The sequence below is a fragment of the Odontesthes bonariensis genome, chromosome 3 (assembly GCF_027942865.1).
Source record: "Odontesthes bonariensis isolate fOdoBon6 chromosome 3, fOdoBon6.hap1, whole genome shotgun sequence".
NCBI lineage: Eukaryota > Metazoa > Chordata > Actinopteri > Atheriniformes > Atherinopsidae > Odontesthes > Odontesthes bonariensis.
This window is the reverse complement of record NC_134508.1, coordinates 45,015,040-45,040,783: the sequence shown is the minus strand read 5'-3', so window position 1 is coordinate 45,040,783 and position 25,744 is coordinate 45,015,040. Positions and strand designations below refer to the sequence as shown.

General features: G+C 44.4%; 1 protein-coding gene and 1 pseudogene across 2 annotated transcripts in view; one reads left to right on the top strand and one right to left on the bottom strand.

Annotated features, from left to right (window-relative positions):
• Window positions 1-18,700, bottom strand: part of LOC142377620 (contactin-2-like) — a 100,342-nt gene extending 81,642 nt beyond the window's left edge. The window contains exon 1 of one of the 2 annotated variants that reach the window (XM_075461916.1): window positions 18,554-18,700. The gene's annotated coding sequence lies outside the window, so the exon portion shown is untranslated. The other variant, XM_075461917.1, reaches the window with a different exon arrangement.
• LOC142377035 (uncharacterized) lies at window positions 14,878-21,612 on the top strand (annotated as a pseudogene).
• The last annotated feature ends 4,132 nt before the right edge of the window (window positions 21,613-25,744 follow it).

Here is a 25,744-nt window from a genome sequence, read left to right as displayed (position 1 = left end):
TGCAGTACATCCAGAACGCTGCTGCTCGAGTCCTGACTAGAACCAGGAAATACGACCATATTAGTCCAGTGCTCAGGTCTCTGCACTGGCTTCCTGTCGCTCAGAGAATAGACTTTAAAACAGCTCTGCTTGTGTACAAGTCTCTTCATGGTCAAACGCCAAAGTACATCTCTGACATGTTAGAGCCATATGAACCAACTCGGGCTCTGAGAACCTCAGGGAGGGGTCTCCTGCCTCAGGGAGGGGTCTCCTGCTGGGGCCCAGAGTCAGGACTAAACAAGGTGAGGCTGCGTTTCAGTTTTATGCTCCTAACATCTGGAACAGTCTTCCAGAAGATGTGAGACAGGCCTCAACTCTGACAATGTTTAAATCCAGGCTGAAAACAGTTCTATTTAGCTGTGCATATGACACCTGAAAGTATTTTATCTGCACTCTTTGCTTTTTTAATTAATTAATGATTATTTTAATGGGTTTTTAATTTCTTTATTTTATTTTTTATTTCTTTTTGATGGTTTTATTGCCTTCTTGTGATTTTATGTAGCTGTGAAGCACTTTGAATTACCCTGTGTATGAATTGTGCTCTATAAATAAAATTGCCTTGCCTTGCCTTGCCTTGCCTTGCCTTGCCTTGCCTTGCCTTGCCTTGCCTTGCCTTGCCTTGCCTTGCCTTGTGGATTTCAGCTCTGCTTTCAACACAATCATCCCGGCTCTGCTACAGGACAAGCTGTCCCAGCTGAACGTGCCTGACTCCACCTGCAGGTGGATCACAGACTTCCTGTCTGACAGGAGGCAGCACGTGAGGCTGGGAAATCAGGTCTCAGACTCCCGGACCATCAGCACCGGTTCCCCTCAAGGCTGTGTTCTTTCCCCTCTGCTCTTCTCCCTGTACACCAACAGCTGCTCCTCCAGTCACCAGTCTGTCAAACTCCTGAAGTTCGCGGATGACACCACCCTCATTGGACTCATCTCTGGTGGGGATGAGTCCGCCTACAGGTGGGAGATTGACCATCTGGTGACCTGGTGTGGGCTGAACAATCTGGAGCTCAACGCTGTGAAGACAGTGGAGATGGTGGTGGACTACAGGTAGAGCCCAGCCCCACTCACCCCCATCACCCTGACAGACTCCCCAGTCCACACTGTGGAGTCCTTCCGCTTCCTGGGCAGCATCATCTCCCAGGACCTCAAGTGGGAGCTGAACATCAGCTCCCTCACCAAGAAAGCCCAACAGAGGATGTACTTCCTGCGGCAGCTGAAGAAACTCAACCTGCCAAAGACTATGATGGTGCACTTCTACTCCTCCATCATCGAGTCCATCCTCACCTCATCCATCACCATCTGGTACGCTGCTGCGACCGCCAAGGACAAGGGCAGGCTGCAGCGTGTCATCCACTCTGCGGAGAAGGTGATTGGCTGCAATCTGCCATCTCTCCAGGACCTGTACGCCTCCAGGATGCTGAGGCGTGCAGGTAAGATTGTGGCCGACCCCTCCCACCCCGGACACAAACTTTTTGAGGCACTCCCCTCTGGCAGGAGGCTGCGGTCCATCAGGACCAAAACCTCCCGCCACAAGAACAGCTTCTTCCCCTCTGCAGTTGGCCTCACCAACAAGGCCCGCTGTACCCCACTGACATGACCCCTTATTCCCACTGACACTTTATATATTAACGTTATATTAACGTTCTGTCTCGCTGTCATTACAGAGTGTGTTACATTAACGCACTCTTCTTACAAATACTTTGCACATATTTTTTAATTTTTTTACATTTATTACTTTATTCTATTATTATTATATTTTTTGTTTTGTTCTTATGGCACCAAACTGACCAGGTCAAATTCCTCGTGATGTACAAATTACTTGGCAATAAAACCTTTTCTGATTCTGATTCTGATTCTGATTCACTTGTCACTTTTCTTTTCATAAGGCGCACTGCGGGAAAATGAAGCTTGCAGTGAGCTTTGTTTGGGAGCTGGAGCTTTTTCGGGTTGTGGACGGCTTGCGGCTGGGGCTCTGCAGCGCGCAGTTTCTCTTGATACTGCAGTTTGTGCCTCTGTTTCAGGTGGTGAAAAAGACTTGTAGTGCTTCCACTCATGGCTGTAACTTGTTAAATGGATGTGTTGCAAATGTAACCCAGGTTACCGTCATCAGTTTATTGGTGAAATAAATCAATATGATTTAGGATTAAAATCTTAAATATGTCAATAAATAGTACAATACATAATGCACATATGTTTATTTAGATCTGGGGAAAAAAAAGTGTTTTCTTGTTTCATCTCAAGTGTGGTGAATGTGCCTTTCTCAAAGTGTACAAGATCCAGGTGACATGAGGAGTTCACATGATGCAACGTAGCTGTCACGCCCAGGGACTCGTTTTTAGTTTCATGTTTTAGGTTATGCTTTTGTGTTCAGTCCATGTTTAGTTTAGTCATGTCTTAGTTTCCCTGCACTCAGTTCATTAGTTTCACTCACTTCACCTGTGTTTTTTCCCTCAGCTGCACTCACTCTCCAATCACTCTCACTCCCTATTTAGTTTCCTGTCTCCCCTCTCAGTTTGCCGGATCTTCGTCTGCTTTACACTGCCCTGTTTGCCATCCATGCTACGATACCTGTTTGTTCCATGTTCCTCGTCATTTCCCCAAGTTAAGTATTTATTTTATTTATTCATGCCAAGTCTTTTGTTTGCCTTTTCTAATTTAAGTCTTTTGAATCCAGCGTTACTGCGCTTTTTGTTTGCACTTTGTTTTGTTGTTAATAAATCAACCTTTATTTTTGAAAGTCCGCATCCGTGTCCTACCTAACACCACACCCTGACAGTAGCCAATCAGGCGTCGTGTTTTGGTTTTCTCTCTCTCTCTACCGGACCGATGTGAAGGTAGCTGCATGCTACCTTTTCGCTGCACATGCACTTCTTTTCTGAGCAAAAGAGCAAACTAGTTAGACGTTTTTGTCATTATTTTTCACCTTTTTTGTCGCTGTGGGTTGATTAGAGGACAGCGTATTTTTATTCATTCATTTATTTGTTTTCTTTCATTTTCTAAAACCAATACAAAATACCACGTAAATACTTACCCGTTGGTTGTGTGAATTCTTTACTCTTGCACTCAATGCAAACTGCTAATACCCCCGTCTCCTATAGCGAAACTAGACTTCTGATTTACTGGTCTGCAAGAATACTAACATTGATGAAAACTAGCGGTGGGCCGTTATCGGCGTTAACGTGCTGCGATAATTTGAGAGTCTTATCGGGCGATATAAAAAATATCGCCGTTAATCTATTCTCAAAGTTGGGTTGGGAACTGGGTCAAAATAGGTAAGCAAACTGTGATGACTTTTACCTTGATATTTTAGCTCGAGTGTAGGCTGTACTTTGTCTGCCGTTAGGTGTGATGAAAACAGAAGAATGCCACTTTGCAGAAGCCTGTGCTAGGCAGTTTATGGAGGTCGCTAATCTGTGGGGGATAGTTGACAAAATCTGCTCTGTTGGAACAGACAGCGCTCCTAATATGGTGGCCGCAGGGAGGATACTGCCCTTCGAGCATCTGCCGTGTGTTGCACATGTTGTACAGAGAGCGATTGTAATGTCACTGCTGCACTTGCCAAGTGTTGTAAAATGGTGGGACATTTCAAACACAGTCCGGCCAACGCAGACGAGCTGAAAGTCCAGCAAACCTCCCTTGGGCAAGTTCAGGAGCCGCTCGTGCAAGATGTTCCAACACGATGGAATTCCACCCTCGAGATGATCAAGCGCGTGAGGCGCAACAGAGACGCACTGCACACAACGCAACAGCAGCACCACCTGCCCCTCCCAACAACGAATATGAGAAGTTGGCGAAGCTAGAGAAACTGCTGGAGCCATGCATGTGAATAAGCTGGTCTGCCTAAGTGACTGGTGGAAGAAGGAAAAGTAGCGCTTGGACTGATTAACAAAAAGCTACTGATGTAAACCTTGTAGGCTTACCGTACTAATTTCCATGTTTAACTGAATAAACCGTTTAACACAAGTACATTTTATTGAGCATGTTTTTTTTTTTTCTTCACCAAATATCAAAGTAGAACAGCTTTCTCAAGCAATCAGTGATGGGTTTTGGAAACAGGAAATGAGCCCCTGGTTTAATGCACCCCCTGTATTAAGAAACCCGATCTCAAAGACTGATTTTTAGTCATTACTTGGGTAGCACGCATATTCTGAATGAGCCATTTTAATCTAGATTGATTTCAGTGAGATTAATCTAGATTAAAAAAATTAATCTATGCCCACCACTAATGAAAACATATCTGTATCACCCAACCTTTACTACGCAGTAAGAGCTGAGGCAGGTTACAGAAAACCAGACCCTTTCAAGTGCAGATTAACTTTCACCTGTTCAGACCATAGAAATCACTTTTTGGGTAACATTCCACCCAAAACTGGCACAAATATTGTCTGTATTTGCCTCCATGAACCAATGAGTTCTTTGGAGCTGAAGTGTCCCAGATACTTCAGCTCCAAAGTTTTATTTAACAAAATCTGGCATTTCTTTTTTTCGTGCAACCAAAAACAATTTCACTTTGTTTATTTTTAGTTATGAATTAAAAATGAGCTGTTTTTGTTTGAATGGTGTCTGAGAAAACTACAGCAGTAATGTGTCTTCACATAAAAATACCCCAACAAACAGACAGAGCAGAGTCAGAAACTGTCCTCGTGTCTGATGCTTTTGGAAAAATGTATGAACCCAATTTTATAACAGTATGAGAAAGAAATAGAAGTTTGTCTGTGGAATGTCAGATTGCAGTACTTTCTCTTCCCCCTGCAGATGGTCTCTTAGATCAGCTCTCACTGAACAGAAGAAAGAATTCTTCTCCCAGCGAGTATTATATCTCCTTATCAATGTGACAGTGTGGAGCAGAGCAGAGCAGACAGGGAGCTGAGGCTCAGATCTTTCTCAGATGGAGGGATTGAGCTATGTGATCTCAGCTCTTATTAGAGCACAAAGAGCTGTTGAGTACACTGGAATCACTCACAGGGATCTTCTACAAATGAGAAAAGTGTAAGTTCTTGTTTTACTCCAACTCAAAGCACACTATAAATTAAGCATGCCCCGATCCGATCCCGTGGTTTCAGACTCGATCGGAATCGGACGTTTCATCCCGATCAGGGATAAGATATATAGCCTGTCTATATATGTATATTTATTCTCTTTTTTTTTTTTAATCATAACTATAATATTTCAAAACAAATGGGAAAAAATAACAGCTTAGTATTTCCTGTAATGTGGTGGTACAGAGTCAGAGCGTCTCAGCTCCACACAGAAACATGCAGCATGACGTCCCTTTGCTGCCGTAAAGCGAAGCAGAACACGGCAGAACATTTTAAAGAATCAGGGACATCCTGGATCTGTTTCTTCGCTATTCTTCATTTTTTTAATGTACTGTAGAAGTATCGGATCGGGAGATACTCACAATCAAATGACTCGGACACAGGGGCAAAAAAACCTGATCAGGACATCCCTACTATAAATGCAGTCTGGTCCATTTAGCTGATGGATTCACAAGGGCCTGGTGAGTTTAACAGCTTACGAACAAAGTTATGTTACATTCAAAATCTCAGCTTGATAAAGTTTAGAAAATTAGCTTGTATGGTGTGTTCAACGCAAAGTGTCTCCAACATCATGCTCCCGTTACTGTGTATAAATTTACATCACTTCTCAAATTCATTTGACCTCCTCTGCTAAGCCCCGCCCACTCACATCCACCCTGCTGGACGGATGAAGCCAGCTTCTGGTGGAAATGTTTAGGCCGTAAGGTGAACCCCGTTTTCGTTTAGGCTCGCTCCGTGCTCTCCGAACTACATGCCCGTTAGCTGATAAAAATTACAAAGTTATTTTGCACATATAAAAAAAGTTACGTGTCACAGAATCCTGTACTTTTTTTAAACCGAGACGTTTTCTGAAGAAATATTTTCCTCGGCTGAATGACGATTTTGACGTCACAAGACACCACGTGACCGCGCTAAACCAATCACGTTGCCGATTTACGACAACAAACTGGAAAAATGACAACCTGCCTGGTGCTGTCAAATCTAACCTACAGAAAGGAATCTCGCAAAATATAATTTTAAAGTGAACATAAAATAATAATTATCAACGATAATGCTCATTCATGTATTTCTGAATTGAGCCAAATAAATTCTAAATAGTGCTTTATTTACAGCACGAAGCACAATTATGCAAGTGACCTTTCATGTTGTCATTTTGATCAATTAATGGAATTCCAATAATTATTGATAACCATCCACGTGTTTGTAACGTGGGCTAAATTAATTCCAAACAGTGCTTTATTTATAGTACAAACAACTATTGTGCAAGTGGATGATAAGGTTACCTTTTCATGTTGTCATTTTTTATTAATGAATGGAAATAATTCTAATTATCAATGATAAGGACCATTCAGGTTTTCATTTATTGATTTATTCACTAATAACTATGCAACACATAAAAAAGTCAAAACAAGTAGGCCATACACATCAACTGGCATTTACATCAACCGGCATAAACTTATATACATATATAACCATAATAAAAGGAATAGAATAGAGGTAAAAAAAAAAAAAATGCGCGCACACACACACTATTCCTCACTGTCAGTGTCAGGGCAGCTGTCATCTTCTTTATCCTCTGTTTCCTTTGTGGTGTTTGAACAGCTGGAACACCTGCACAAGTCTGTACAACAGAGTCCTGCAGAGAAACAGGAGCATCTCTTTGTCTCACAGGCACTCCCTCTGCAACCACAGTGTATGACATGTAAAACAGGGGCTGGATTTCTTGTCATCCATGTCACTTGAAGATTTCCATCTTCCAGATGCCAACCATGTCCAGTGGGAGATGGAGCGCCAATCTTTTGCTTTACACATGACCTCATTATTTTAGCCTGATAATTTGCCCTTTTGCAGTGCTGGTGGAGGGCATCACTTGTTGGGGGGATAGATAATTCTGGCAAGGCTGATGATGCCATACAGAAAGCTTTGTACCTAGCCTCATTGATGTTTTCTGCGGTTGGCTGATCGTACAAATGGCATACATATTTGCAAAGTAATGCAAATGTAGAGTGGTCCAAGTTAAATTCAGTCCCCAGATTTCTGAAAGCCTTCAGGTAGACATCTCTCTCGCATGCCACAGCAAATGTCTTCTTTTTGCCTTGTGGAGTCACACCCAGTGAATGTATGGATCCCAATCAAGGCTGAACACACACTGGCTCCGAGGGCTGATGACACCTTGGTAATGTCCATTATGCGTGTTCTGTTGCCCGTCCCTGTGAAAAAGTACAAGCTGCATGGCAAAACTTTCTGCAGACTCACAGCAATGACTGCTACATCAGTGTCAGGGCTCTTAATAATGACAGTCTTATGTTCCTGTGCAGCATGTTGTGCATGCAAAAACACCAGTGTCACATTCTTCGTGGTCACACTGCAGGTCTTCCACAGCATGAACAGACTGCACACCTTCCAGTACAGTCACACAGTGACATTGGTGTTGCTGTGCTATGTACAAGCTGAGCTTTCTTCCCACTGCTGTAAGATCAGCATGTGGCCACGCATCGTATAAGAACTCAGCAAGTGCTTCTTTATTTGTTCCTTCTGATTCCTTCCATTCCACATTGTGCAGGTGAAATTCTGTGTTTCCTCATGCTTAACAGAAGATATGTGCATGTAACAAATCTTTCGGTCGAAATTTCGTCTTCTTCGGTACTGCTGGATGATCGCGCTGCTACTGCGGTGCTGTTTCTGTTTACCAGCTCAGCTGACATACCAGCTATCCGATTCGTCCATTCTGATGACGTCTCAACCGCGGCACCTCTCGCGAGCCAAACTGTTATTACGCCTGCCGAATATGTACATACGCCTTGCCAGGCACTAGTTATTCCTTTAAACGTTGCAAACTAAAAAAGTACTGCGTTCTGAGCGGCGAAACTTTTTTTTAAACCTCAACATAACTCAATCTTTTTATGAGCTGAAGCGTGTTTGGTACGGAGAGCGTGGAACAAGCCTGGTGTTCTGAAGGAGTTTTCGAGGTTCACCTTACGGCCTAGTTCTGCTGTCAGCTGCACTGAGGAGCATGCATCTTCCATCCAGCAGCAGCCTCAGAGGATATCAGAGCCCAGTGGATAAACTCTATCGGAGGCTAATGTTCCAGCAGAGTTAGCTAAAGACTGTGGATGAACTCTATCTGAGGCTAATGTTCCAGCAGAGTTAGCTAAAGACTGTGGATAAACTCTATCTGAGGCTAATGTTCCAGCAGAGTTAGCTAAAGACTGTGGATGTGCAGCAGCCACAGCAGGGCAAAGCTAAAGGACCAGCTAGAACATCAACACAACTAAGAGCAGCTGACAGCTGTTAAGCCGTTAACTGTTAAAAAGCTATAAAATGTAGACATGTGTTTGTGAGGAACCAATGCAGAGATCTATGCTTCGACCTTAACCACTAACCCTGTCCCCTTCACAGTTAAACTGGATGTTTGGTGCTCCAACCACAGTTTGCTGCCAGACTTGGGCTTAAAGGCATGCAAAACACTTCAGTGAAGTTAGTTATAAGTTGGATATTCGACAGACATTCGCAAGCCACTCCAACATTTCAAGTGCACCCGTATTGCAGACTTTACAGTAAACACACGGAGAGGACTACTGCAGCATGTACCAACTTCCTGTTTTCAAAATAAAATAGAATTTAAAAAATGGGATATTTAAAGCAGAGATGAGCAACTGTGTATAAAGTTATTGAAAATTATGAACAGATGTAAAATATAAAAACTAAAAGGTGTATCTCATGCAGCCAGTGTAGTTACATGATCCCACACTGATTTGGAGTCAATTGATCACATGACCTGGAAGCTATTGAGCTAAAATGCTAATATTTATATAGAAAAATTAATAAAAATTATGAATAGATCTAAAATGTAAAAACGTAGAAATAAAATAAATAAAATAAAAAGGGAAACCTTTAACATAGCAAAGGACACACGGAAAAAACACGAAAACTTAGGCTTTCTCAGAGCTGCTTTAAAGGGATAGTTCGCCTCTTTTGACATGAAGCTGTATCACATCCCATACTAGCAATATCGTGCATGAACTATAGGTTAAGAAATTAACCCCGGTTCTCTGAAACATGAGTGAGGTACCTCACTATGGGACATGCCCCCTGCGCTTGTCCCCAGAAGCAATTTTCCACTACGCCAGTCCAGACTGGCAGAGAGACGTGTCGCTCGCTCCTTGGAGGAGGGACTTCCTCCTCCTTATAAGACCGGGGCGTCATGTCGTCTATTCCAGGGGTTCCCAACCTTGTTGACTGCACGGACCAGAGCGCAGCTGTAATATTTCAGACGGACCGGTGGGGAATGTTACGTGACATCACACCACTAGTATCATGTTAACATGTAAAACAGAAACATGACGCAACCTAAACAACATTTACATCAAAACTTAACACACCCTCAATGTGAACCCTGAGCCTGTTTTCCAGACACGAGGTGATCATAACGTGGTGTTATGTCTGTCAGTGATATGCGCAGCGTGTTCTCAGTCTGCTGCGCTGCTTTGTTTTGGTGACTGTCAAAGCGGAAAATCCAGCCTCGCACAAGTAAGTGGACGGAAAAGACAACAGTGTCTTCAGCGCTATTTCAGCGAGTCCTGGGAATTCTCCCATAACTTTAACCCAAAATGATGAGACTCAACTGTGTGTAAATAAAGTCTTGAGGCCTCCGTCATTTTTTAACAGTAATTTGTCCTCTTGTGCTGATGAGAGAGATGATGTTTCGGAAGTAAACTCCGTGTATGTGTGAAACATGTCACAGACACCTTTCTCCACTCTTTTAGCCCGGGAATCCAGTTTTGCTTTAAAAGCTGAAATTTTGTCGGCCACTTTGAACACGGTGGATGTTTTACCTTGAAGTGACAGGTTGAGCTCGTTGCAATGCGCAAATATGTCACACATGTAAGACAGTTTGGACAACCAGTCGTGGTCTTTGAAGCGGTCTTTGAAGCGGGGAGTGTCTCTCGGACAGAAATACCAACAGCGGCTGAGTTGGAAGACACGATTGAGAGCCTTGCCCCTGGACAGCCACCTGACCTCCGCGTGTAGCAGGAGCCGTTTGTGGTCCTCATCCATACTGTCACAAAGCTGTTCGAACAGACGTGTGTTCAGCACACGTGTTGTGACGTAATTTATAACAACAACTACGTCCTTCATGACCTGGTTGAGTTCTGGTGAAAGTCTCTTACATGCCAAGGCTTCATGATTAATGACACAATGAGTGGCTTCGCAGTGTGGAGCCCTCTCTTTTACGCAGGTGATAAAGCCAGATATGCGGCCGGTCATTGCTGCGGCCCCATCGGTGCACACACCAACACACTCCAGCCAGCTGAGTTTACCGGACATGTATTCATCCAAGGCCTTAAATATCTGCTCTCCCGTAGTTTTAGTTGGCAGGTTCAAGGCGTACAGTAAATCCTCCTGCAAGTCATCTTGATAGATATATCTGACATAAACGAGTAAAACCGCCTTGTTTTCCACGTCCGTGGACTCGTCAACTTGAATCGCATACCACTTGGATGCGTTTAATCTTTCCAAAAGCTGGCTTTCAACATCCTCCGCCATCTCATCTATTCTCCTTTTAACGGTGTTATTGGAGAGAGGAACGTGTCCAACTTTATTTGCTGCAGCTTCACCAACGAGTAATTGGCAAATGTCCTTGGCTGCTGGCCGTTTCTCATGCAGATGTGACCCTCACCTCCTCCAATTAGAATGTTTACATTGACACATGACATATAGGCTATAACGATACAATTAAAAATAAAGTAATCTGCCTTGTAATAGTGATGAAGAGGTTTGATTTTTAAAGTAATAGGCTAATTATCAAAATGCAATGCAGTACATTTATGGCAATTATACCCTCTTTTTTCTGAATGGGTTTTCACGGCCCGGTTCTTAACGACCCACGGCCCGGTACCGGTCCGGGGCCCGGTACCGGTCCGGGGCCCGGTACCGGTCCGGGGCCCGGTCGTTGGGAACGCCTGGTCTATTCAGTCTTAAACATCTTCTCGCTCCAAAAAGCAACTCTCGGACGCAGGTTTTGACTAACGCTAGCTTAACTGGTCACAGAGTGAGCTCACAACTCGGTCGCCGACTGTGAACGTGTTAGCTCCCCTGCAGCTGCAAAGCTACGAGAGCCGGCTCGACTGTGCCCAAACAGTAGCTGTTTTCCAACAGTGAGAGTTAGTCTGTCCCCAAACAGTAGCCGCTGGTTTTTCACCATGGAGGGGTCCACACCTGCAACCAAAGGGTGCGTGTGTAGCAAGAAAATTTCTGGGGCGGATACCCACTCCACCTGCTTGGCGTGCCTCGGGCTGCAACACACTCAGGCCGCCCTAGCAACCCTGGTAACTTGCGGGCGCTGTGTGCGGTTTTCAAATAAAACCCGCCGAAGCAGACTGGCGCGGCTGGCCAGCCTGTCAACCACCGATCCTATGTTGGGGGTACCCAACCCCCCACCACAGGAGTCAGAGACGGAGTGCCCCGGGGGAGACACCATCCTCAAAGGCAAAAGCTGGTGCGACCGGCTTGATGGAGTCGCCCCGCTGTCAGTCCATGATGTACCCGGAGCATGCCTGCTGGTAGCAGAGGAGGACATCGTGGATGTGATGGAGTGCTTTGACTCAGGGGACGAGTCCATCAGCCTGGGGTCCGAGGACGACTCAGACATGGACTACTCCTTTGCTCCCTCGTCGGCTGCAAAACCGGCCCCCCAGGAAGGAGGCGATTGGCGGCTCCCCAAACCCGCCCGCCGGTACTGACCTGCACGACGTCTGCAGGAGGGCGGCTGCAAAGCTGGGCTTTGAGTGGCCGGAAGCCCATGCCAAGACCTCCACGTCTCGATATGAGGGAAGGCGGCCTCTGTCCGGCCCGACATGGTGCACTGACCACTGTTAGGTCCGCTGGCAGAGCAGGCCCAGCAGTGCCATGCGTGCGTGACATCAGATTGGGTGTTAAAGACCGTAACCAGAGGTTACAGGCTCCAGTTCGCGTCCACTCCGCCCAACAGAGCATTGCAATCAGGGGCGCAGGGGGACAAAGCTTGCATATTACAGCAGGAGATAGACTCCTTGCTGAACAAAGGAGCTTCCTAGATAGTGCCTTCAGAAGAGAGACAGAACGGTTTCTATTCAAGGTACTTCCTGGTCCCGAAGGCCCACATTGGACCTGCGCGCTCTGAACAGATACATGAGACAAGTTCAGGATGCTGAAGCACACGGCTCTGTTACGGTTTGTGCGCCGGGGGGATTGGTTCATGTCCATAGACTTAAGAGAAGCATACTTTCACATCCCTATTAGAGACCGACCGATCGATCGGCCAGCCGATTTAATCGGCCGATTTTTGCTATTTTTTAATCAATCGGCATCGGCCGATTTTCTTATTTGGCCGCGCCGTTTTTAAGTCAGGCACATCTGCGGGCAGCTACTTGGAACGCAGCGCGAGGTTTCAAGAGTGAGCAAGACTGTCAACAGGTAAGGCATCAATGTTTACATTCTAAACTATAGTAACAATAATCTAAGTGGAAATATAACAAAAAAGAGGATGCTAATCTAACATGTGAATGCTTTATAACATTGTCATCCCATGTCCATTTGTTTTCAACTGCATTGGAGTTGAAGAAGAAATGAAAGTTGCTTAGCATTGTGGTTACGAGTGCGTTGGGAATGCGCCGACTATGCAAGCCCCCTCAACGCTGGCTCTAAATTAACACCAGCCAACCGGCCAAATGCTGGTGAAAATTCAGTTTGGCTGGTAGAAAATAAAACTTACTAGCCACTTCGACCCATTAGTGAGTGTGTGTTTGGCTAGAAAGATTAATATCCACTAGCCATTTTGGCTGGAAGTGTAAAGAAAAAAAGTTAATTTAGAGCCCTGCTGGGGACTGCTATGTTACGATCTAAACTGAAGTAACGGACAATCTAAGTGAAATGTTAACAAAAAGAGGACGCACAAATAACAAGTGAACGTTTTAAAACATTGTCATCCCATGTCCATTTGTTTTTCGCGATGTATATCGCTTGATTTGATTGTGAATTTGAGAGCGATCAAACGGATGTTCTCTAGTTCCTATTTCCGGTTTCCTGCACAGCATGCTGGGAGATGGAGTTTTATATTGTTGAAACATAGGAAAGTGTATGTGCAAACATAGGAACGTTAAGGCATGGAAGTTCCACAGTGAAACTGTATAACCTGCCATTTTGAAGTAACTATCTGAAGTTGTCACATCATGGAAGTCTTCTTGCACTCCGTTAAACACATTAAAATGGATAAGTAATAGACTAACAGACTGCAAGAAGTCATACATTTGTTAATTCTTGTTATGAATCGATGAGTAGGCCCTACAGTCATTTTTATATAATAGCCTACATAATATTTCTACTAGGCCTATATACATGAATATATAATGTATATTAAGAACATATGTTATTTATAATTAATAAAATAAATATGTTATGGATAATAAAATCTAAATAAAATGAATGTTTTTCATTAACATATAGGAACGAGAAGCATAAAACATGCCTGTGAAACTGAAATAGTAAAAATTGAACCTCCTTGTTTACATTTTTTATGTTGCTAGTGTGTTTGCAGCACTAATATATATTTTTTTCATGTTTATTTTCATGTTGATTATATATAGTTATATATATATAGTAACTATATTATTATAGTTGGTATTTGTTTATTTAATATTTAATTCATATGTTGTTTTTTCAACAATAGTTGTTCAACAGTTGTTCAATTTTCAATAAATCGTGTGAAGTTTACAAGTGTTGTGCCTCCTCTCACTAGTATGTTTTTTTGCATGCCAATTAAGGATAATACGATAGCATATCGGCCCTAAAAATCGGCCCAAAAATATCGGTATCGGCATCGGCTTTAGAAAAACCCATATCGGTCGGTCTCTAATCCCTATTTATCCCCCGCACAGAAAATATCTCCAATTTGCTTTTCGGGGCATAACGTACGAGTATTTGGTGCTCCCGTTCGGCTTTTCACTAAGCCCGAGGTTGTTTGTGAAATGCACCGAGGTGTCCATTGCGCCCCTGAGAGAGGGGGGATTGCGCTTGGCTACGTACATAGAAGACTGGCTCCTGGCAGCTCAGTCCCCGCAACAAACCCAGGCTCATGCCACACTGCCTACGTCACATCTGGCCGCCTTGGGTTTTGCGGTGAACTGGGAGAAGAGTGTTCTGATTCCGACTCAGAACATCAGGTTTATCGGTCTCTGGACCGCATTCAGAGCGCGTCTGTCAGTGGAGAGAGTGGAGGCCTTTCAGGCCTGTCTGGCACTTTTTCGCAGAAGGACGAGGCTAAAGTTCAGGATGTGTCTCAGGCTACTGGGTCTGATGGTGTCGGCCCTAGCGGTGGTTCCGCTCGGCCGCCCGCACATGAGGCCGTTTCACCGGTGGGTCGCATCACTTAAGCTGAACCCGTCGCGCCACGGACACCATCAGGTTTCAGTTTCCATGCCGTGCGTCCTGGTGCTGCAGCAGGGATTGCCATGGGAACCATCATGGCCAGAAAAGTTATTACCACGGATGCCTCTCGATCAGGCTGGGGAGCCACTTACGAGGGCAGGATAACAAATGGCACATAAACTGCTTGGAGCTGCAGGCTGTGCCGCTGGCCCTGAAACATTTCCTGCCTCTCCTGAGAGGGCAACATGTTCTGGTCAGGACCGACAATACCACGGTTATGGTGTATATCAACAGACAGGACGGGCTGCGCTCGCATCATCTGCACAAATTGGCACACAGACTGATAACATGGAGCAGCTTCCACCTGTTGTCGCTGAGAGCCACTCACGTGCCAGGCATGTTAAACCTGGGGGTGGATTTACTCTCCAGGGGCCACCCTCACTACAAGGATTGGAAATTCCACAGCGAGGTGGTTGCCCAGATTTGGGAGAGATACGGCGAGGCGAGAGCGGATCTGTACGCGTTAGAGGAGAATGCTCAGTGCTCTCTGTACTACTCCATCACCGACCGGAAAGCCCCGATGGGGCTGGATGCTTTGGCGCACGAGTGGCCCCGCGGCCTCCTGTATGCTTTTCCTCCATTAGAGCTGATCACTCCTATTCTCGCCAGGGTGCGGGAGAGGCATCTGACTCTAATCCTGCGGTCACCCATGATCACCCATCTCTGCCTCTGCGCAGGGACCTTCTGACACAGGCCAGGGTATAAACAAGTTAAATTTAAGACTTTTTAAGACCTTTTAATACCACTTCTAAATGAAATTTAAGACCAAACGTACGATGGAAATACCAAGTATTTCCAAGTAAACACACGGACAGTATGGTAAAATGACGGTTGAGTTTAAGAACATCGACTAAATGTGTGTCATGCAAAAAGATCACAAAAATGTCATCACTGTCCTAAATTAAATTTATTACAATATTTACAGAACATTTTAGTCCCATGAACAAAGGCTTATAAAATCAAGTAAATATATTAAAAAAAAAAAATACTGTTCCTTTAGAGCAAAAAGAAAAAAACACAAATATTTAAGACCCATGTAATCTGAATTTAAGACAATTTAATACTTTTTAAGGTCTTATTTTCAGGAAAATTGATTTACGACTTTTTACGACTTTTTAAGAACCTGCGGCCACCCTGCAGGCTCACGGGGAGATTTTTCATCCTTATCCGGAACGCATGGCTCTATGGGCATGACCTGTGAAAGGCTGAATCTGACCACCGCCGGGCTCCCGCATTTGAAGACTGGTGCGTAAAAGCGGGGGTGTTGGCTTTTCAGCGCCCTGTGCCGGTTACCCTGACGTTCCTGCAGGGGCTGCTGGATAAGGGCTTGGCGTTCTCCACTGTCAAGGTGTACGTAGCCGCTATATCAGCATCTCACGTGGGCTTTGGAGACAAAACAGCAGGTCAGCACCCCCTCGTTTGTCAGTTTATGAAAGGGGCCAAGCGCTTTCGACCGGTGTCAAAGGATCTGGCTGCTCCATGGGATTTTTCCATGGTGCTGGATGCGCTGTCGGGTCCTCCTTTTGAGCCGCTGCTTCTGGTGGAGCTCAGACTTCTCTCTTTGAAGACGGCTCTGTTACTGGCACTGGCTTCGGTCAAGAGTGTGAGTGACATCTATGATCTGTCGGTGAACCCGGCTTGTATGCGGTTTTCAGTGGGGGATTCTAAGGTTCTACTGAAGCCTAACCCTGCGTTTGTGCCGAAGGTTTTTAACCCGGCAGTGCCATATGGCCCTATTGAACTGTCTGCATTTTGTCCTCCTCCCTTCTCATCGCAGGAGCACGAACGTCTGAATAGTCTCTGCCCGGTGTGCGCATTACGCGCCTATGTGAACAAAACAGCTCGGTTCAGGAAATCAGAACAGCTAATTGTGTCATGAGCTGCACCACACTTGGGGAAGCCTCTTACGAAGCACACTAGATTGTGGAGGCTATTGCCTTGGCCTATGAGAACAAGGGGCTTCAACCCCCCTCAGGGCTGCGTGCTCATTCCACTCGTGGGATGGCCGCGTCATGGGCATTGTTCCAAGGTGTTTCTATTGGGGAGATATGTGCAGCTGCTAGCTGGACTACTCCTCACACCTTCTCCAGATTTTACAGATTGGATGTTACGGTACCCACGTTGGCTCACACAGTTCTGCGCATGGGTTCTGCGACAGATATAGGGTTACCTATGTGACTGTGGTTATTTTGATGACTGGTCCTTGAGGTATGATTTTCTGGCAATACGTGAGTCTCTATATCCCATAGTGAGATACCGAAACGAATGTTGAAAGAGAACTATAGGTTAAGAAATTAAGCCCGGTTCTCTGAAACATCAGTGAGATATCTCACCAGATCATCCTCCTTGCCTGGAGTGAGGAAGAGGTGTATTTTGCTCAAACTGAATAGACGACATGACGCCCCGGTCTTATAAGGAGGAGGAAGTCCCTCCTCCAAGGAGCGAGCGTCACGTCTCTCTGCCAGTCAGGACTGACGTAGTGGAAAATTGCTTCTGGGGACAAGCGCAGGGGGCATGTTCCATACTCATGAAACTCATGTTTCAGAGAACCGGGGTTAATTTCTTAACCTATAGTTCATGCACGATATTGCTAGTTTGGGATATCATACAGCTTCATGTCAGAAGAGGCGAACTATCCCTTTAAAGCAGCTCCGAGAAAGCCGAATTTTTCATGTTTTTTGCTTGTTTTTCATCATGTTTTATCCGTGTGTCCTTTGCTATGTTATTTTCCGAGGTTTTCCCTTTTTATTTTATTTATTTTATTTCTACGTTTTTACATTTTAGATCTGTTTATAATTTTTTTTAATTTTTCTATGTAAATATTAGCATTTTAGATCAATAGCTTCCAGGTCATGTGATCAATTGACTCCAAACCAATGTGGGCTCATGTAACTACACTGGCTGCGTGAGATACACCTTTTATTTTTATATTTTACATCTGTTCATAATTTTCAATAAATTAATAAACACAGTACCTTATCTCTGCTTTAAATATCCCACATTTTTATTTTGAAAACAGGAAGTTGGAACACGCTGCAGTCGTCCTCTCCGTGTGTTTACTGTAAAGTCTGCGATACGGGTGCACTTGAAATGTTGGAGTGGCTTGCGAATGTCTGTCGAATATCCAACTTAAAACTAACTTCACCTAAGTATGCAAAACTATGATTTTCTGTGACTGCTGGGAAACCCAACACACCAACTTGGCTCCTCCTCCCTGAATCTGCCAGCAGACATGTTCAAGCTTTGCATCTTCAGAACATCTTCAAATAAAAACATACCATACCATACTGATCTGTTGCAGAACAGAACAGCAAATCACAGAAAGAAAACTTCAACTTTGAAATACCTTCTCAATAGTGTGAGGAAGTGGTCCCTGAAACACTGTGGAACTCTTGTAAAATATATATCAAAACCAGTTTAGTGTAAGTTACACTACATTAAAAGAAAAATAACTATTTTACACGGTTACACTGTGTAACTGTGTAAAACTGTTATTTTTCTTTTAATTGACTAAAATCAAAATTCTTGGTATGGAGACAATTTACACTTTAACTTTATTGGCATGAAATTTGAAACAATTCTGGCCTTAAGAAACCTATTTTACAGAGTTCATGTTCAGAATGATTACAGACTGAATGCAGCTGAAAAACATCTGGACCAATATGTGGAGCAGCAGATCTCCTCGCGTTGTTGCGGTGTTAGGGGGGCCTGTGGGGGCCTGTGGACCCGGAGCGCACCACTTTGAGCATGAACGGTGTACAAACGTCTCACCAAACTATCGGCGTAGTTTTTTGTGTTCGGAGAATCAGCTTTGACCAGAACAAACACAGCACCTTACCTGAGTCAGCCGCTCACACGGAGCAAAGCATCTGCTCCCTAGCGCGGAGGAAACTGCGTCAAAGAGGGCATGAAACGGGATACTGCATCAGCCCCGAAACCTCAAAAACAGCCCCGAACAGCCACCAGCAGCGGCTGTTACTGCGGAGACAGCAGGGGTGGAAGCTGCTGGTTACCTTCTCAGATGCGGGTCCCAACGGTGATGCAGAGCCGCGGAGGGTGGTGCAGATGATGGAGGCGAAGCTGGATGCTTTGACACCTTGTCCACTCCTCTCCTCTTCTGTGATAAAAAAAAATCTGAGGGAAGCTGGTACTCCCGCCCTCTCCCTCCTTTCTTTCAAGCACCTTCTGTCCGCCCTCACAACTGTCAGGTCGGCGAAAATGAGCAACAGCATCCGGCCTCCAGAAAGCAAAATTATGAATACAAATGAGAGCTTATGATGCATCATCATGATCCACATCACTGACACTCTTATTCATTTTTTATTCTTTTTATTCTCATGTAAAGCAGCAACACAAGGTTCTTTCTGTGGTTCTTTCCACCGGCTAAGACGGGCTACTTCCCCAAAAATTCTCATTCCAACATTTTATTTGAACTCTTCACTAAGTAGACTTTTTTAATTTCATTTACTACTTACATTTGAATTCATTTTTAAGATTTCTAACAAATTGTATGCATGCATGCATTGAGTTTAGCCTTCACATTAAATAAAAGCTTTTACATTGAAGGTAGAGCCAGCTAACTTCCGGTAATGGTCTGAGTGTTCTGGGAGACTTGATGCAGCTCTTGAGACGCAAGGAGGCACTTTGCCTTTCCTTTTGTTGTGGGCCCGACGGTGGTCGGGGGGGGGGGGGGGCAGCCGAGGGGCGGCAGGTGCTGTCTGTCTGCTCTCCCCCGTCCACACCCCTACTCCCTGGAGACCAGGGGGGAGAATTCAACCAAGCACAGTGAGCTCATATGCTGTTGTTGTCTTAATATTCCACAACCCTACATCAAATATCTTCTAAGTAACTTGACTATAATGACTTCACAAAAAGGCAAACCTGCCATCTATCCACATCAAGAAAATTAGCGACTAGGAAAAAGATTGAAAAGCTTCCATAATGTAAGGTACGCTCATCAAGTCGGAGCAATGAGATAATAAACTTTTTTAATGGTCATTAAACATCAATATTAGTTCGCAGGTTTAATTAGATTTAATTAACATCTTTATTTGATATCTAATTCAATTCAATTTTCAGTATTTATAAAGCGCCAAATTACAACAAATGTCATCTCAAGGCACTTAAATAATATAGTCCAATTCAAGCCAATTGGAGTTCAATTCATTGTAATCATAATTCATTTAAAAATAATCCAATTCATTCATATAGAGCCAATTCAAAAACGATTTCCTAGCTAAGGAAACCAACAGATTGCACCGAAACGTCTCTTCAGTCCAATCTCCCGTCCTGAGCGTGCCTGAGGCGACTGTGGAGAGAAACGACTCCCTTTGAACAGGAAGAAACCTCTGGCAGAACCAGAACCAGGAAGGGTGGCCATCAGAACCAGAACCAGGAAGGGTGGCCATCCACCTCCACCAGCTGGGGTTTTAGAGGACAGAAAAGAGGGGACAACAAACACTGTAACACCATTCAAAGGATATCTGTTGGAACAGGGAAACACGAGTTAATGACCACAATAATGTCACATTAGGAGAGTAAAGTGAGGAAAGGTGTGACAGATGAGGCCCCCCAGCAGTCTGGGCCTATAGCAGCTTAACTATGGGATGTTTCAGGATCACCTGAGCCATCCCTAACTATAAGCTTTATCAGAAAGGAAAGTTTTAAGCCTGGTCTTAAAAGTGGAAAGGGTGTCTGCTTCCTGAAGCCAAACTGGCAGCTGGTTCCACAGAGAGGGGCCTGATAACTGAAGGCTCTGCCTCCCAAACTGGCAGCTGGTTCCACAGAGAGGGGCCTGATAACTGAAGGCTCTGCCTCCCATTCTACTTTTAGAAACTCTGGGAACCTCAAGTAAACCTGCAGTTTGGGAACGAAGTGCTCTGTTAGGAAAATATCTTACAATGAGATCTTTAAGATATGATGGAGCTCGGTCATTAAGAGCTTTATATGTAAGGAGAAGAATCTTAAATTCTATTCTGAATTTAAAGGCCTACAGAAAGCTGACACTACACCCAATACATAATGATAATACATACACAGAGGAACAATAATGATCATTGGACCCTACACCAAAACATTTCATAAACGCATGAAATTTGCGATTTTGAATTTGCCGCTTGGAAATCCTTCCTGGAATTCCAGACTGGGGGCGGGGCTTCCGTGCGACGTCACATGTGCCATGGTTTTTCCTGGCTGCCGCTATTGTAGTATGCTTGTTGAGTGGTGAAGGCAATAAAAGGTTGGTTTCAGTGCAGTTTTTATTGCGAGTAGATGTACGAAGTGCTGTGGGTGCGTGTGTTGCCCTCAGCAGCTCACACCACCGGGGACAGAGGAAGCAGAGAGACCCGCGGTCGGAACTTGTGTCTGTGCCTCCCTGTTCGCCTGCCTCCTCTCTGGTGAAATCAGCCGGAGCCATCCCGCCGTGTTCAGCTCCCTGCGGTGCGGACGCTCAGGGGGAATCCACCTGGCGGAGAGCGGACACACCTCGGGATGGTTGCCCTGAAATCAGCCGGCAGAGCGATCGTCGGGGCTCTTGATGATCGCTCTGCCGGCTGATTTCCACTCTCCACCTGAGTGTCCGCACCGCAGGGAGCTGAACACGGCGGGATGGCTCCGGCTGATTTATATTTCCAAGCGACGTCCCGCGGCACACATGGGGAACTTACAAGCACGAAAGTGAGTGGGAGTATACTTGTGTTTGGACAAGGTTTCAGTGCCGCAAATGTAGCAACAGTGGTGTTATCTATCAGAAATGGAGAGGAGGGCGTTATGGGATTCTGTCTCTTTGTTGCAGCCTAATGGACTGTTATGTTTTATTACCGGTGACCTTTTTTTGTTCCTTCTGCTTTGGTGCCAAACAGTCCAGCTGTGTATACAGCGGTGGAAATAGCTGCACAATTACACGCTGCTTTTGTGACTCGTGGCCTAGACCAAACACAGTGTATGCTCACCAATCGGCATTCTGAAGACGACCAAAATCACCATGATCACCATCATCGTCCCCACTGCTCTCGGACTCGGACTCCGACCCACTGTCACTGGCAATGGCTGGCTCGAACCTGTATGGTTCTAGCACAGCCCTATCTAACAGCCTTGCAACTTACTATTAAGCCCCATTGTATCGGCTTTTTGGCTGCAGTTCCACCAGAATTCCACTGGGCGCGTCGGTGGAGACCAGAATGAATTGGGCCCAATAGAGCTAGATGCTACAAATGGTCAGTTTCACCTAAGTCTCCTCAAGAGCGCTCAGATTTGAATGTAGTTTCTGAGAGCTCAACATGGGTTTCAAGTCAAAAATCTACTGAACGAGTACATATATCCCTTTGATTTCTTACAGGTTGGCTTCTTGTTGTCCACAACGCGCTAGCATTGTGCTAATGACAGCTGGTCGACCAGAATTACGACCAGAGGCACCGCTTGACGGCTGGCTCCATACCAAGCGACAACAGAATTAAGATGGACTTTTTCCGCTTATGTTACCTCTGCTCTTCCAAACCTTTTCCGCAGTTACGGTCAGTTTCATTTGACTTTGCTTAAAGCGGCATCTCCGGTCGTAAGCTATGTATGACGTCATATACACTTAAAATCCTTTTTTTAAGCAAATGAGTGGCTCTAAAAATCTAAAACTCAGCCATGGGTATTTTCTAAACATCCTCTTTCGAACACAACATTCGAATTACTAGAGAAAAAATTATATCTTGAGATAAGGGCACGCTAGGGCGTATAGCTCCATAGGACTCCATTCATTCTGGTCTCCAAAAATTGAGCGCCCCACGTGGAAAGAGGGTGGAACTGCAACAAAAATCGCCTCGTTGGAAACCGGAAATGCACCGTGAGTTGCGAATCTGGTAGTAATAGAGAATCTGTGGTTCTAGCCCCAATCCCTCCTCGGTTTCTTCTTCAGGCTCTTCATTGTCTTCTTCATTGTCATCAACAATATTCGAATCGAAATTTGCCGTGAAGAAGCTGTCCAGGTCTGGCAAACTGCTGTTGATTGTTGGGGGTTGTTCCAGCAGCTGGCACTCGAGACGTCACGCACCTGTCGTCTGCTACTTCCGGTTTGCCAAATTCGAGTCAAATGTGGTGATAGTTTATTGTGCCTAATCAGGACTATCCAGGGGCCTAAAATTATTTTAAAATCATAAAACAAATCCATGGTATATAAGGAATCGATCTGCTATTTCAGTTTTGTGCAAAAAAAAATCACCTTTCTGTAGGTCTTTAACAGGGAGCCAATGAAGAGAAGCTAAAACTGGAGAAATATGATCTCTCCTGCTAGTTCTCATCAGAACTCTGGCTGCAGCATTTTGGATCAGCTGGAGGCTTTTCAGAGAATATGTGGGACAGCCCAATAATAAAGAATTACAGCAGTCCAATCCTGAAGTAACAAATGCATGGAGCAGTTTTTCTGCATCACTCTGAGACAAGATGTTCCTGATTTTAACAATATTACGAAGATGAAAGAAGGCAGTCCTAGAAACCTGTTTTATATGTGAGTCAAATGATAAATTCTGGTCAAAAATAACTCCAAGGTTCCTCACTGTAGAACTAGAACGTAATGAAATACCATCTAGAGTAACTATATAGCTAGACAATTTCTCCCTGAAGCGCTCAGGTCCAAAGATAACGACTTCAGTTTTGTCTGAATTTAGAAGCAGACAGTTCTGAGTCATCCAGGTCTTTATGTCTTTAAGACATGCTTGTAGTCTGACCAATCTATTGGGTTCATCTGGTTTTATAGATAAGTACAACTGGGTATCATCAGCATAGCAATGGAAATTTATGTTATGCTGTCTAATAATGTTACCTAATGGAAGCATGTATAAAGTGAAAAGAATCGGTCCAAGCACAGAACCCTGAGGAATTTCTTATTTGCTTCTTCCAAGAGTCTGTTTTCCCTAAGTGCTCCCCCTACTGGGCCCCCAGCTGCTATTGCTTCTTCTAATCCAAATCCACTGACTGGACTTTACTGCCTCATCTGACAGCTCTTTCACTATTTTCCTCACACTCTGTCCACTTACACCCAGCTCCCTCAACAATGAGACAACAGACTTTGGAACAAATCCTCTACTTCCACTTCCACTGGACAGATTCTAACCTTCCATCCTCGCTGCTCTGCTTCTGCCCCCAACTCCACATATCTAAGCTTTTTCCTTTCATATGCTTCTGCTACTAAGTCCTTCTGCTACTAAGTCCTCCCAAAGAACAGTCAGCTTCTACTCCTAGACCACAAGACTATATCAGGCCTTAGATTTGTAGAGGCTATCTCCTGGAGAACAACAAGCTTATTTCCTAAATCTACCTGCATCTCCCAATCACAAGCATCCTCCAAGCTGCCTTTCCTCCTTATTGTCTTATTAACTTTCTCCCCCTCTTGAACAAACTGAATTGCAACTCTCTTCACCTTAGACCCTCCTAAGTTTACCTGCCTTCGTTTATCTTCAATACCTGCAGCTAAGCTTCTTAATACTTGGTCATGTTGCCATGTATACCGGCCTTGTGACAGACTAACCTTACAACCTGACAAAATATGCCTTAGAGTTGCAGTACCTGAACATAACGAGCATTACGGGTCTCCATTTACCCAGAGTTTTAGGTTCTGGGGAGTTGGCAATACATCATATGTTGCCCCTATCAAAAATCTAATACTCCTTTCGTCCATACTCCACAGTTCTTTCTGTCACGCCCATGGACTCTCGTTTTTAGTTTTATGTTTTAGGTTACGTTTTTGTGTTCATGTCTTGGTTTTTAGTTTTTGCCATTGCTTTTTCCCCTCACGTCACTTACCAGTTCATTAGTTTCACTCACTTCACCTGTGTTTTTTCCCTCAGCTGCACTCACTCCCCAATCGCTCTCACTCCCTATTTAGTTTCCAGTCTCCCCTCTCAGTTTGCCAGATCTTTGTTTGTCATTCATGCCTTTGATTCCTGACCTGATTCCCATGTTCTTTGTCATTTTCACGAAGCTAAGTATTTATTTATTCCTTGCCATGCCAAGTCTTTTTGTTTGTTTTTTATAGTTATGTTTTTGAATCCGGCCTTGTGTTGTTACTTTGTTTTTGTTCAATAAATCCAGTTTTCCTTTCGCAAAAGTCCGCATCCGTGTCCTCCATTCACCCCACCCTGACACTTTCCAACTAAGCTTTTTCTTCTCTACACCTTCCCAATTCAACCACCCTCCCTGCTTAGCCTGAGCCACTGTCTTTGTACCCCATAACATTTTCTCCTGTCTATGAACCTGCTCAACAACTAGCTTTCTCTTCTCCTTGGGACCTGCTCTACTCCACACCGGTTTGCCTGGGCCAAGCCCCAAGCCTCTCCGGCCTATTTGCACATTACCCACAATGTCTAAGAGTTGCTTCTGCCTCCTGAACTGCCATTCCTGGATTCCATTTCCTCCCCTTGGTTGGGTTTGGAACCACCTTACTAACTACCACATCTTTTACTCCTAATATAAAAAGCTAACTAATCTTTCCATTTTTCTGCAACAGATAATGGAATCTCATACAGACAGTGGCCACATCAACCTAGGAAACAATCCACACTGCAGACACCGCAGCTTCAACTTTCCTGGTAGCTCTGATTTATTTATTCTACCCAGTCCCTCAGCAACATAGTAAGTAAGCTTTATTTGTACAGCACCCTTCACAGACCAGGGTCACAAAGCGTTTTACAGTACAACAGAAACAATACACAGTTAGGAAGTGCATACAAGTATAAGTTTAAAAGGCCAAGGCAACTCAGTAACAATCATAGCAGCCCCAAGACAATTAAGCAAAAAACCTGAACAAATAAATAGGTCTTAAAGGACAAGACCGTTTTTTTGACATTGGGCCCTTGATTTCACATTATAACATGATGTTCTACTCACCCCTGCTTGTTGTTGGTAATTTGGAGCTGTTCCGAAGATATTCGAGAGGCGTCTGGCTGCTCTCTTGAGATATTCGGCCATGAAACGGTTTCCTATGGGCAATGTTATACAGGCACAAACTATGCTGTTTATAATTTATTAATTACTGTACACTAGCACTGATAACGTGGAGGTGCGTCGCTTACTTCAAAAAATCCGGGTTACTGTAATTTTTAATTTTTGTCGTAAAGTGAGTGTTACTGACGTCATCATCGTGCTACTACCACAGACAGCCCACAGACCCACTTTACGACAAAAATTCAAAATTACAGTAACCTGGATTTTTTTAAGTAAGC